At 38.0% G+C, this 13566-nt stretch overlaps 1 long non-coding RNA gene across 1 annotated transcript in view; it reads left to right on the top strand.

The window, feature by feature from the left end:
- Window positions 1-6452, top strand: part of LOC120101556 (uncharacterized) — a 32390-nt gene extending 25938 nt beyond the window's left edge. The window contains exon 3 of the long non-coding RNA XR_005502175.2: window positions 3957-6452. This is a non-coding gene — a long non-coding RNA (uncharacterized LOC120101556). The remainder of the gene's footprint in view (window positions 1-3956) is intronic.
- The last annotated feature ends 7114 nt before the right edge of the window (window positions 6453-13566 follow it).

Here is a 13566-nt window from a genome sequence, read left to right as displayed (position 1 = left end):
AATGTTTTCAATTAAATTTGTTCTCCAAATAAGCTTATTCAATACTTTGGTGAAACCCTAAGTTTTTTTTTAAGGGAGTAGCATCATCTTTAAACTTAATGGGTTAAAAAATGAAAAGGAGTCAATTATGTAAATTAAACTTTCATGTTCCTAAATGCAGAATTTCTGGGAAGGAAAGGTGTGTAATGGCATGTCTCAAGGGATGAATACATTCTAGAAACATCAAAGAATAACACTGCAATCTTTAGTGCAATTAATATCCATTTCAAAAACTTAAACCCTCCCGAATTAATACCAGCATCACATTTTACAGACACTTAATATTTTAACATTTCTACATTTTAATAAGATTTTGGTAGTATGAAAATAAAGCCATTATAAAAGATGGTTTACATTCCCACTAATTCTCCATGATTTAAATTTTCATATACAGCAAAAAACTAAAGGATAAGAAAGGATTAAAGGATATAAAGCACTTTAATTAAGAGCAAATACCCATGTATGAAAGGACACAACTCAAATTCAGAACTCACTACCCCTAAATGTATTAATAGAAATAAAAAAAACACGTCTGCCAGTTACATATGTCTGAGTAGAATGTGTGATTCTTGAAAGACACAACTTACACACTTGGCTCTATCTGGTGCTGGTCCTTGTCCGGTATTTCAGTAGCTGACGCTGTCCCTTTCTAACACTATGCCTTCATTGTGACCAAACACAACCTCTGTTGTTTTGAACCTCAGCTCTTAAATTTCCTCTGCTTCCTTTTCTGTAGGGTGCATTTTCAATGTGTGACAAGTGGCTTTCTTCTGGCCTAAATTCCTGCCGAATTTGAAAGGGATTTGTTCTTCTGTGCGGTTAAAACCATTCTGACTTGGAAGGTTCCTTCCTTCAGGAAGCTGCATATTTTAGATGTTTATATCACAATGAACTTCATGAAAACCTCCAGTGAAAATATACTTTCCTGTGACTTTTTAAAGAACTTCCAGATGCCATGAAACAATTCCTGACTTTTTATACATTAGTAGAGGGTTAAGCTTGTCTACACAGTCCTTCAAGGGTACCGCTGTGCCCCTTGCTTTCTCCTAATCTTTTCTCCACTGCTCACTGGGAGTTATGAGGTCTTAGCCCTCATCAAGCCTGCCATTGGCCAGTTGTCCGTTTATAACTAGCTGTTTTACATTTTATTATTTAATTCACATTTATTGGGTACTGATCAAATGGATTTGATTAATAAAATAAATGAATATTTTTTATTCTAATCAAATTGAATGCGTCTCTATCGCTGAATAGAACTTTTCATTCGTTTGGAAACATTTGAGTGTCTGTGCCTTCTGGTGATGGAGCACTCTTTTGGGTCATGTGCATTGTTTCTACATACAGAGTTATCATAATTGGGAGCAAATATTACCCCTCACTATTTATAGCCTTGGGAGAGGATCCATAGCTTGTATGCAAGATTTGTTTCTTAAGTGAATGATGAACAAATTAAGATTTTTTTTTGTCAGGAATAACCCACCTATACTATCTTGAACCTTACTAAGTCAATCCATTCAAGAATCCTTATGCAGTCCTGGTAGGTAGTAAATGCCTGTAGCCCCTTCAAAAGGACAAAGCAGAAGGGTTACAAGTTTGGTGGAAGCCTAGTGAGCCTATTGGATCTCTTTCTCAAAATAAAATGTAAAAAGGGGGATGAATACAGCTCAAGGGAATCTTCAGGGCCCTAGGGTCAATCCGCATTACTGCAACAGCATCTTTTAAATGGAGTTGGGATATAGTTCAAAGGGCACACTGCTTGCCTAACATTCACAAAGCAGTGGCTCTGATCCTTAGTACCACACAGGTCAGGCACAGTGGTACACACCTAGAACTTCAGCACTCAGAAAGCAGGGGAAAGAGGACCAGAAGTTCAAAATCATCTCCAGCTACTGAATGAAATGGAAGACAAGTTGAGATACAAGAGGCTCTGTCTGTCTGTATGTATGAATGCATGCATGCATGAATGAATTAATCCTAAGTATTAAAAAACCCTCCAGTAGGGAGAAATTGTGGTTTTGACAAGGGGACAATTCAGAGAAAAAATTCAAGCGACTTTCATGAATTAGGAGCATTCTGCTATCTTTCCTCTGAAATGTTTATTTCTTCTTTGCTCAGAGCAAGAACTGGATTGCTGGTAGGTATAGTCATATCTTCTTTTTATTGTCACATAAAAGACTTTGCCACTTAGTAAACTAGCTTTAAAATGCATTTTCGCAGTTCATAAGCTATTCATTATTTCAGATATTAGTAAATTTTTATTTAAACCAGATGGTTTTTTTTAGCAGAATGGACACAAATATAGTATCTGTTGCATGTTGTGGGAATTTTACCTCCTTCCATTTCCTTCAATGTACGCAAATTCCTTTACTCATTTCCTTGGCAACAGTCATAGCAAGGATTTCAGCAGAATGCCAGAGAATAAATATAGTTGTTGATAATGTCATAGCTGATTATTTATAAAATATCTCTTTCATCATCTTAACAGCAGTTTGAAATTTCACAATACAGTCCCAGTTTTTATGACTAACTCAGGGTCAAGGATGCCTGCGTCGTAACAGCATAAACCACTAAAGGACGCTAGGTTAGATGGAAGGCATACATTAGGGAGGAGAGAGGAGAGTTTAGGACAAAGGAATTATATATATATTCTCAAATACTGACTCAGAAGACAAGATTCCTGGTTTGATCTAATATTAATTGGCCCAATCTCATGAGCTATTCTGTATCCTGGGATTTCATTTCTTTAATTGAAGAAAGAAGCACAGATAACAACAGTGAATCACAAGAAGAACCTCTGGAAAAATTGTAAAGTGAAGACTTCACTCCCATTTTATGTCATCAACTCTTAGTTGATACTCACCAGTGTTGCCCTTATAATGAAGGCAGTTAGTCTCAGGAAAATACTGGAACTCCAAATTTTTTAGCACTCATCCAGGATTTGGCAGTCTATGTATCTAAATGAGAGTGCAGATTTTTATCTCAAGTTTACAGGATAATCAGCATTTCATGAATGTAAAGCTACTAGCTTAGGAATACAGTGATGCTAAGTGGAGAAATGCAGTGAAAACCAATGACATCACATTCCAAGTCCACCATTCTGCTTTTAAATTAGTGTCCATGGGATTGCAAGATATTTGGCCAATTGTCAAGTATTAAGCTTATCTTCTTCTCCTAAATATGTATATAACCTAAACTTTCTGGTTTACCATGTGCCTGAATTTTGACTGGTAGAATATTGGAAAAGAACTCCATATTTATTTACAAAACCCTGCTCAGACTTATGCTATGATTCTAATCCACCTAAATGCAAACTAATATAGAGATCTATGACGGGAGCAAGAAGAGATCCGGCTAAAAGTTAGACTGGGATCCTTGCTACCACGTGCCTCAGAAACTTGTATTTCACTGAGCTCTGAGTAAGAAGCATTTTTGTATTTTTTGAAGTCCCTGAGAAATTAGGTTATTTTTTGTTAATTTTACCACAAAACTTACAACCTTTGCATCCATCTTGTACTTCTATAGGATAACAATATTGCAACGATATACAATTTTGAAATATTAGCCTGTTTTTCTATTCCTTTTGCCTTCTTTTTTTTCAATACAGATAGCTCTGTATGCCCTGTCCCAGGATCAGAAGGGACCATGCACTAAGGAGTAGGGGAAGATACACAAGGGGAAGATACACAGCAATAAGTAAATTCACTATGAGTTCTCTATGTTCACTTACAAAAGCTAGGGACAGAATCAGAACAATGTATGAACAAGGCCAGAATGATTTAGTTAAAGACACAAAGGAAAAGCTCTTGCCATATATAAGTGATTCCCTTGACTTTAAGGGAAGGTAAATTGGTCTTTGAGAATGACTGTTTCCTACTCTTACCCCTCAAACTTTCAGTGAAACTTATTTAACTCCCCAGGGATTCCACTATCTGCATCCTGAACCTAAAAGCTTGCTCCTCTGAACTGAAGAGAAGTGAACCATGAAGAGACAGCAAAGGAGTCAACCCCAGGCCAGCCATACTTGAGAGTCACAGGGTTTATGGAATGTTTGCCTAACATACAGAAAGCCTCTCAAGAATTGTTTTGTGAACATGCTAGTTCCTTCTTGTTTAAGGTGGGATAAAACTTTGTTAGTATTTCTGTATGGGAAGGAGGTCCAGCCTCATATTTGGTCACTGAAAAACTCTACTACCTTTCTGGTATTTTCAGTAGTTCTCAAATAAATTCCTAACTCTTGTCCTTGTTGTAAGGCTAGATCCTGGGACAAACAGAGATATCAAGATGCATATGGGCCATGTGGTGTCTTGAATGAGAATAGTTCACATAGGTTCATGTACTTGAATAATTTCTCTAAAGTTGGTAGAACTGTTTGGGAAGGATTAGGAGGTGTGGGCTCATTGGAAGAGGTATGCTGCTGGGGGTGGGCTTTGTGGTTTCAAAAGTCTACATCCTTCTAAGCTATATCCTGCGTCCTTGCCAAGTGTCATTGTATCTACATGTAAGCTTTCAGCTACTTCTCCAGAGTAATGCTTGCCTGCCTGCTGTCATGCTCTCCAGCCTGATGGTCTGAGACTCACCATGGTAAGTAAGCCCCCAATTAAATGCTTTACTTTCTGATTTCTTGGTCATGGCGTTGTGTCACAGCAACATAAAAGTAATTAGGACAGGTCATAAAGTGACAAATATTTTCATTTTTACTTCAAGAACTGAGGTGGTAGGTGTTACAAAACCTGAAGCCTTCCTTCATCGGATCTACATGAGCAGCTATCATTCTAGTTTTGGAACAAAACCAACATAAATGTGTCAAGCCTTTATAAAAGATGTGGTTTTATGGTAGGCTTATTCAAAAACAATAGGTAAATCAACAAGCTATCCAATTTGGAATAAAATGTGCAAGGTTCACTGACCTAAAGGAGTACAGAAAATCTATTGTCTGAACAGCAGCCTAAGTAGACAAATGAAGGGGGCACATATTTCACTGGAGAGTGACACAGTGTGAGAATAGGAACTGTCCTGTAGTTTAGATTAAAGTGTAATTTGAATCTAAAATTAAAATTTGATGAAGCCCTATCAGTGGCTGGGGACTCAAAGAGTCATAACTTATAAGTGGTAAGAATCATTAGCTTCCTCACACATACAAATTAGAAAACTGAGATCCACACATTCTATAACAATGTGATAGGTAGGGAAATGTCTAATTACCCACCCGTCTGTCTCTGTAAGTACTTTTAGTAGGAACGTTTCCTTAGGAATGTAATCTGAGGGAGAAAATTAGCAATTCTTACCACTATGATTTTAGACTTGGCTCTATGACATGTTTTGATTGATGGGATAAGTGCCAATCTGCTAGATATATTATATGAGTAAACTATAATAAGAAAGATGTGCTTCAAAATAGCAGTGTTAAGATAAAATAATATGGATGTATAGGTTAAGAATTTCCTGAGCAGACAAAACCTGTTCGGCCCTGGGAGCAAAACTCATTGAGCTCTTGCAAATGCCTGTTTCAATCATTCATGACCCACCAACTAGTGTTACACAGAAAGCCAGGGTTCCCTTTTGAATTCTTATCCTTGTTAATAAAATAATTTAGAAACGTACCAGGAAGAAAGCTCGAGGATATTTTTGTTACATTCACGAAGGAAATCAGCACGACAGGCAAGCTGCATGGAAATCTGAGCAACTGCAGGGAAAAGAGAAGTACAAAAAGAAATAGAAAAGCGTGTGACTCTTGAGTTAGGATCAAAGGAAACTGACATGTTTATCAATGGAGTCATCTAGCAGCTGCACAGAGGGTGGTGAGGTGAAGGAGACTTCCCGGAACTCAGGAGAATGTCCAGTGTACCTAGGAACATTTGCTTAGAAAGGGGAAGCTCTGAGATTAGAACTCATCGAGGTAGACTTAACAGTGAAGATCCAAAAACTACTTGCAGGAAGAGTTGGGGGGAAGTACGAAAACATTATATCATTGAGGGGATAGCATTTCCATCTGCTTAGCATGTCTTCAAGTGAGTCATGTTTCCAATGGGGTGTTCTCCCAGCCAGGTGATTAACTGACAAGGGATGAAGCCAGGATATATAATGTTGATCTTTGAAGCAAATCAGAATGTCACTTGTCTACTCAAGGCCAGAGGTATACTCCATTCTTTTGGCCAGGATGTTCAAGAAAAGGTTATTTGTGATATTTTCTTTTCTAGTGTTATCAATATAAGGGGGGGTCCAAAGTAGACCATAAGAGATGGTTCCATACTCAATGGTTTCCAAGGCTACCAATCCCTGCGTATTAACTACATAATTGTGCCTCTCAATGATGCAATAAAGCCGTCACCTTTCTTCACTCCCCTGCTGCTCGATACCCTCATTTGAATAACCTGGCTGTGTGTGCATTTACTCTCCCCTTCATTTTGTACTCAGGATCCTACTGCTTGTCTTGTCTTGTTCTTTTGGAATATAATACACTTTTAAAAAGCTTAACTTGATCAGCTTTTATTTTGATAAGAAGTGCTCTTTTAGTTTGAGAACAAACATAAAATGATGAAAAACAGATGTTTGATATCAAAACCACAGTGATTAAAGGATTGTGATTGGCCACAGCTGACTAATACACATACTAAGTACAGAAACTGGACAAAGATGACCAAGAAAAATTGCAACACAGTGCGACACCTTCTAAACATCTTAAAAATGTTTTACTTCATTCTTCTGTTTAATGGATGCCCATGTCACCTCTGTCACTTGCTGGTTATCTTCCAAAACTCAAGAAGCAATAGCAATTTCACTAACAATATGACTGAAAATCTCTCTCTCTCTCTCTCTCTCTCTCTCTCTCTCTCTCTCTCTCTCTCTCTCTCCCCCCTCTCCCTCTCCCTCTCCCTCTCCCTCTCCCTCCCCCCCCCTCTCTCTCTCTCTCTCTGTGTGTGTGTGTGTGTGTGTGTGTGTGTGTGTGTGTGTGTGTGTGAGTTGGAGGGTGGGAGAAAAAGGCATGCTAAGACTAACACTATTTTAAAGCTTTCTATGGGGAAGTTTTTATCTCATTATCATGAAAAGTTGGAAGGCATTCTCTTTTTAAATGATTGCAAAGTTTAAAATGCAAGTTGGGAATTCACATGAATGCCTAGAACTATGAGTCACTGAAAAATCCTGGAAATGCTGTTAAAACAGCCCCAGAGTCCTCCTCCCAGGAAGGCTTTCTAAAACATTATAATTCTTAGGAATATGCAGTGTGGATGATGGGATAGACAAATCTCTAGGTTTTTCTTTTTTTCTTTCCAGTTTTGGTAGTTTTTTAAGATTTATTAAAGAATAATTACCCAAAATCCCTGAATATATTTACACTGCACGAAGTGATGTTTTGATATGTGCATACACTTAAAAAGGTGCGTACCATCAAGTGAATTAAGTAAATTTTACTTTTCTGGTGGAGTAAAAATATTTCAGATCCACTTTTTTAAAAGTTATAAATTTAAGTTACAACCATGCTGTCCAAGAATCACCCATACCTACACATCCTAACCGAATGGTTATCAACTCTGACCAATTGCTCCCTTTCCTGCTTTTGGCCCAGCCCTCCCCAGTCCTTGGAAATTGCTAATTCTTTAGTCTGCTGCTGTGAATTCAGTTTCTATATAGGTTCTGCATGTAACATTTTGCCTTTTGATGCTTATTTCTGCTAAGTTTATCAGTGTTGTTACCAGTTACCAGGTTTTCCTGTTTTAAGGGTTGAACACTATTCCAGTGTGTGTGTGTGTGTGTGTGTGTGTGTGTGTGTGTGTGTGTGTGTGTCTGTGTGTGTTTGCATACTTACTGTGTTTTATTTAATCTTGTTTTGTGGACAAACTTTCCTGTATCTTGGTTATTGTGAGTAATAGTGAAATGAATGTGGTAGTGTAGAGGATTCTATTATATACTAATGTCAATTATTTTTCAGATATATCAAATAGTGCAGTTGTTGAACATTTTAGCAGTTTTGAGAAAACTACAATCTTTTCATAATGGCTCTGTGGTAGTGCATGGTTCTCTTTTCTTTATTTACACTTTCTCTTTCAGTAAGAGTCATCTAGTTTTCCTTGACAAATATTGATACTGAGAATTTTTCCACATGCCTGCCTGAGAATTGTTTAACATTACTAAGAAATATTTACTGAGGTCCTTTGATCATTTTAATTTCAAGATTATTTTGTTTTGTTTTGTTTGTTTTGTTTGAGATGGGGTTTCTCTGTATTGTCCTAACTGTTCTGGAGCTCACTCCATAGACCAGCATGGTCTCAAACAGAAGAGATCTGCCTGTCTCTGCCCCTCAAGGGGTGTAATTGCAGGCACATGCCACCACCACTTGGCATTTCAAATTTTTGTTCAAAAAAATGAACGCATGGGTCCCTCAATGGGTACTCTTTGGTTGGTGACTTAGTCTCTGGGAGCTCTGGGTGGTCCTGTTGATATCGTTGTTCTTCCTATTGGTTGCCTTTGTAACTTGTCAGTTTGATACATGGATACAATCTATTCTGATTCATCTATCTCTATCCTGTTCCCATCACTCTTCCACATCCCTCTCTGTCCCTTTCCCAGACTCATGACTTTGGGTTTTGTTTTAAGGACTATTTATCTTAATGACGGTCATCTGGGTGATTATTGGATTGGGAGAGCATATTGGAACCTGATAGGAATCTTCAGTAACTGTCAACAATTTCCCAGGTAACGGAATCTATCAGTTACTAATAGCTCAGCAGTGAGTGTTCTGAAAAGAATGTCAACAACTCTGTTCAGCAGGGATACTGAAATCTAGTTCTCTCTTTTTGTTGTCTTTACCTGATTTTGGAATCAGAGTAATACTTTTCAGAGAAGGATTTTGAATGTATTTTTTCCATTTCTATTTTGTGGAATAATTTGAGAATCCTGGGTTATAGGCCAGTTCCAAGGATCTTGAAGAATCCATTGTAAAATTATTTAGATATGGGCTTTTCTTAGTCTGGAGGCTTTATAATTATTGCTTAAATTTCCTTATCTGTTATATATTATTCATTTAAACCATTTATTTCCTGACTACTGAGTTGTATTGGAATTTTCAGATCTCAGGGAACAATTTTTATTGTATATGTTGAACCCTCATTCCTTTTATTATTTTATTTATTTACATTTCAAATATTGTCCCCCATATTGATTTCCCTTCCACAAGCCACCTATTCCATCCCTTCTCCCCTTTTCCTCTATGAGGGTGCTCCCATACCTGGCCACCCGGGTATTCCTGCCTCACATCTCTAGCATCCCCTTGCCCTAGGGTATCAAGCCTCCACAGGACCAAGGGCTTCCTCTTTCATTAATGCCAGATAAGGCAATACTGGACTACATATGCAGCTGGACCCATGGACCCCTCCATGTGTATTCTTTGGTTGGTGATTTAGCTCTGAGTGGTCCTCTTAGTTGATATTGTTGTTCCTCCTGTGGGGTTTCCATCCCCTTCAGTTCCTTCAGCCCTTCCCCTAACTCTACCATTGGGATCCGATGGTTGGGTGTATCTGCATCTGTATTAGTCAGGTGCTGGCAGAGCCTCTCAGGGGACAGCTCTACCAGGCTCCTGTCAGCAAGTGTTTCTTGGCATCAGCAAGAGTGTCAGCGTTTGGTGTCTGCATGTGGGATGAATCCCTAGTTGGGGCAGTCTCTGGATGGTTTTTCCTTCCGTCTTTGCTCCATTTTTTTGTCCCTGCATTTCCTTTAGACAGGAACAATTCTGGATTAAAATTTTTGAGATGGGTGGGTGGCCACATCTGTCAAGTGCCTATCTTCTGGAGGTGGTCTCTACCGGTTGAATCTCCTCTTTGTTGGAGAAAGAGACAGGAGAGAAGTACAGAGGGTCAGAAAATTTAACAGAAATATGTAGCCATGTGGGATAGGGAAATGGGACTAGACACTAGAGAGTCCCAGATGCCAGGGAAGCAAAATGTTCTCAAGATCCAATGGGGATGACATTGGCTGAAACATTATTTTTAAGATGTCTGTTTTTATATTCACTTTGAAAATCAAAATTGTTATTAGAAGAATAAATAGGATGAGTAGAACACATTCTCTTCATGTGATCCTCTTCAAGGATCTAATTTAGATTGGGTTTAATAAATATTTCCTAAGTGATGCCATCATAGCCTAAAGTTGGTAACATCATTTTTAATTTTCTGTACATAAATAACCCTGCATTTATATTATGTTGTGTTTTAAATAAGATGATTTTTATTTTGGTTTATTGAGATTTTAATAAATGTTATCTTTGTGTAGGATATGTACATCCTATTGACTTATTGATACATATATAGTCTTAATTAAACCTTAACTTACAATATGCTTTTCATCTTATCTGAAAATTTTGGAAAAATGAAATGCATGTCTAAAAATTTGTCCAAATGTACTTTTTAGGCAATTTCACCTCACAAAATTCCTTTAATCTCTAGTCAGCTAGTCTATATTCTATCTCTACTGAGGGAGATTGGGAGACTCACTCCTGCCTGGGGAAGTTTGAAGCATTGTTAAAGCTCATTTAAACATGTCCAAGCCATACTAATAGTGATAACAATAAGTGCCAATAAATTTCAAGTATCTATTTTCCTCTAAAAAATCAAATATTTTAAAGAAAATCTTCAAACTCGCTAAAATGACAACAGGTGTTTTCATATCTGCCTTGAGCAAGAGGACCATCAAGCTGGCAGTCAGCAAGACTATTTTTATGCCAGAACTAGTTGTTTGAATACTGTACAGGTACCTTGATGAAACTGTATAGCGAGCACTACTTTTTAGCTAAATAGATGTAGCTGCAAGCATGATAATTCCAAGTAGTCTGCACTGGAATTTCCCTACAGCTATTTCTACCCAATTTATAAGGGAGAAGAAAGTCACACTAGGTGACATATATATATATATATATATATGTATGTATATATATGTGTATATATGTATATATATGTGTGTGTGTGTGTTTATATGTATACTAGAGATACCACATGCACATACACACATATATATACACACACATATATATGTATATGTTTGTATGTATATTAGATATATCATATTCACACTCACACACATCTATATCTATATCTATCTATATCTATCTATATCTGTCTATATCTATATCTATATCTATATCTATATCTATATCTATATCTATATCTATATCTATATCTATATCTATATCTATATCTATATCTATATCTATATCTATCTATATTTACACACACACATATGGAGAGAGAGTGTGTAAATTTGGGGATTTTTAATTTTTAATTTAATTTTTAAGCACAATTTTTAATATGTCCAAAGATCTCTGCTGTGGTTTTTGTAAACATCCATTTAGCTAATTTTGTGACCTAGCTCGGAGAACTGTCTTTAGTTGATTGACTTGGCATTGCAAACCTAGGCTTCCACCAAGTAGTCTTTTTTGTCTCCTTTTTATGTTCATTATTAGTAGAGTAGGCTAAGCACTGTTACTGAGTGGATGCCACAGTGAAAGAAGAGGCGGTAGTGACAGTCGCCTTCAGGCAAGCAAGCTGAAGAGGAGGGCTGGAAGCGTTGATAGCTACAGAGGATCCAAAGGGAAGATGAGTACTTTGGCTTTGAGAGCCACAGAAGTGGAACTGAAGTAGTATGCTCTGAGGCCTTCGCCACTGCAAAAGTCATAGTGAAGGAAAGCAGACAGCAGTCACACTGCCACCCTAAATATAACAAGAGGAATGCAGCAGTAGGGACATAGCAGGGGCAATGGTGATAGCAGCAGGTGGTGTAATACTAATAGAGACAGCTGTGGTAGCATTCCTTACACCAGAAATAATAACAGCAGAAGTGGCAACAGAGGCAAAAGAAGTGGAAGATGCCATCCCAGGCATAGCAGTAGTGACAGTGTCCATGGCAACAAGAGGCAGCTACATAGTTCAGCAGGATTACTAGGGCAGCACAAGAATCATGGAAGTAACAAGCTGAATAAAGTGGAGATGCCGCTAAAGGATTGAAGAATGAAAAATGTTACTGAGAAGTTGCGTGTCCAGGTCAACTGAAAAAGTTTCAGAGAGCTATCGAACTTCAGTGGTCAAAGGTCTTAGGGACACTAGGTCATCATGACCACAGTCAATGGTGAAGGAATCTTGACAAGCTAACCTGGGAATGATAATGTTACATACTATCAAAGAATGGGAGTTCTAATGTGGAGTACCAAAAACCAAAATGCTAGCTGCTGTGAAGGGCTGGGAATCCCCACATCCTAGAACTATACAACAGTTATAATGTCTATCACTGTGCAGATCCAAGCAAAGATATAAGAGACATACATAACAGCTTTAACATTGTCAGTGTAGGGCTAAGTATCCTGGTACCCAAAGATTGTGCAAGAACTGTAACACTATAGGGAGCCACCTGCAACTGGTCCCTCTTCCTTCTCTCTAACACTAGTTTTCATTGCTGTTAAAAATAGAAGGGCATAAATGCTGCCCAAGACTAGCACAAGAAGAACTCCCTATTGCCTGCCTGAAATGTTTATCTTGGCAGAAAAACATGACCCTAGGCAGCTTGTTGATAGCACCACTAAATACAAAGAATGAATTTTCCATGCTCCGGAGACACCCAAGATGAGCCTCTCTACTCTCATTGCATCTAGGACCTTCTTGATTTCTCAGGAACGTTCCTCTGGAGTCATTAGTGCTTCCTTTCATTCTTTCATATCTTCCATTAGCAAATAGCACCAACACTGGCTAAATGGCCTGCTGGATGCCTTGTTGGGATGACATATACTGCTAGCTGACACTAAACCTGTTTTATCTACTTCCATACAATTAGCCTACATTTCCTAGTCAGTCACTTACAATTAGGAGTCATTTGGTCTGTAATCTGCAGCCCGTAAAATGCAAACAGAAATGACACCCTTTCAAGTTTGTCCTCTTAAACCTTTTCTATGTTAGCTGCATGCTGTCTACTTTTCTGGGTAGATGCTGACAACAGCAGAGATGTGGACAGTCCTGCAAACCCTTAGGTCTCCACTGGAAATTCTGTTAACTACTCAGGAGTCACCAGGACATGACATAAACAATAATAAGCACTAGTCATTTGGGCCAGTCTATTAGAACAACTTATGTTACTTTAGCAAATGAAAGTGGAGAGACTGAAGGAAAACAATCTGGAGGCTATTGGAAGGCTCCATTTCTCTACTCTATAAAATAATTAACAGTGTTTCCAATGTCTATCTTCCAGTCAGTTTTTTATGTCAGCACCAATTCCTTCCTTTTCCTTTTTCCAGGATCTAGCTGCTAATTAAGACAGTCAGAGATGTCATTCACATAGCCCTTTGCCATACTATCTTGGTGCTCATTCTACCTCATAGAGCTCAAATCTTCACACCATGTATTGGATTCTTATTAGCATTCTGATATTTATTATGTTTCAGCAAACCTGGGCTTGACATTAGACCTATCCTTTTCTCTCACCAGCTTTGGGTAATGTTCTTAACCTCATGACTACAATTACCGTCTACCAGAAGGCTTGCACACATACAATAAC

Source organism: Rattus norvegicus, chromosome 3 (assembly GCF_036323735.1).
Source record: "Rattus norvegicus strain BN/NHsdMcwi chromosome 3, GRCr8, whole genome shotgun sequence".
NCBI classification, from domain to species: domain Eukaryota; kingdom Metazoa; phylum Chordata; class Mammalia; order Rodentia; family Muridae; genus Rattus; species Rattus norvegicus.
Note: the sequence above shows the minus strand (reverse complement) of the source record. Positions and strands in the feature narration are given on the sequence as shown.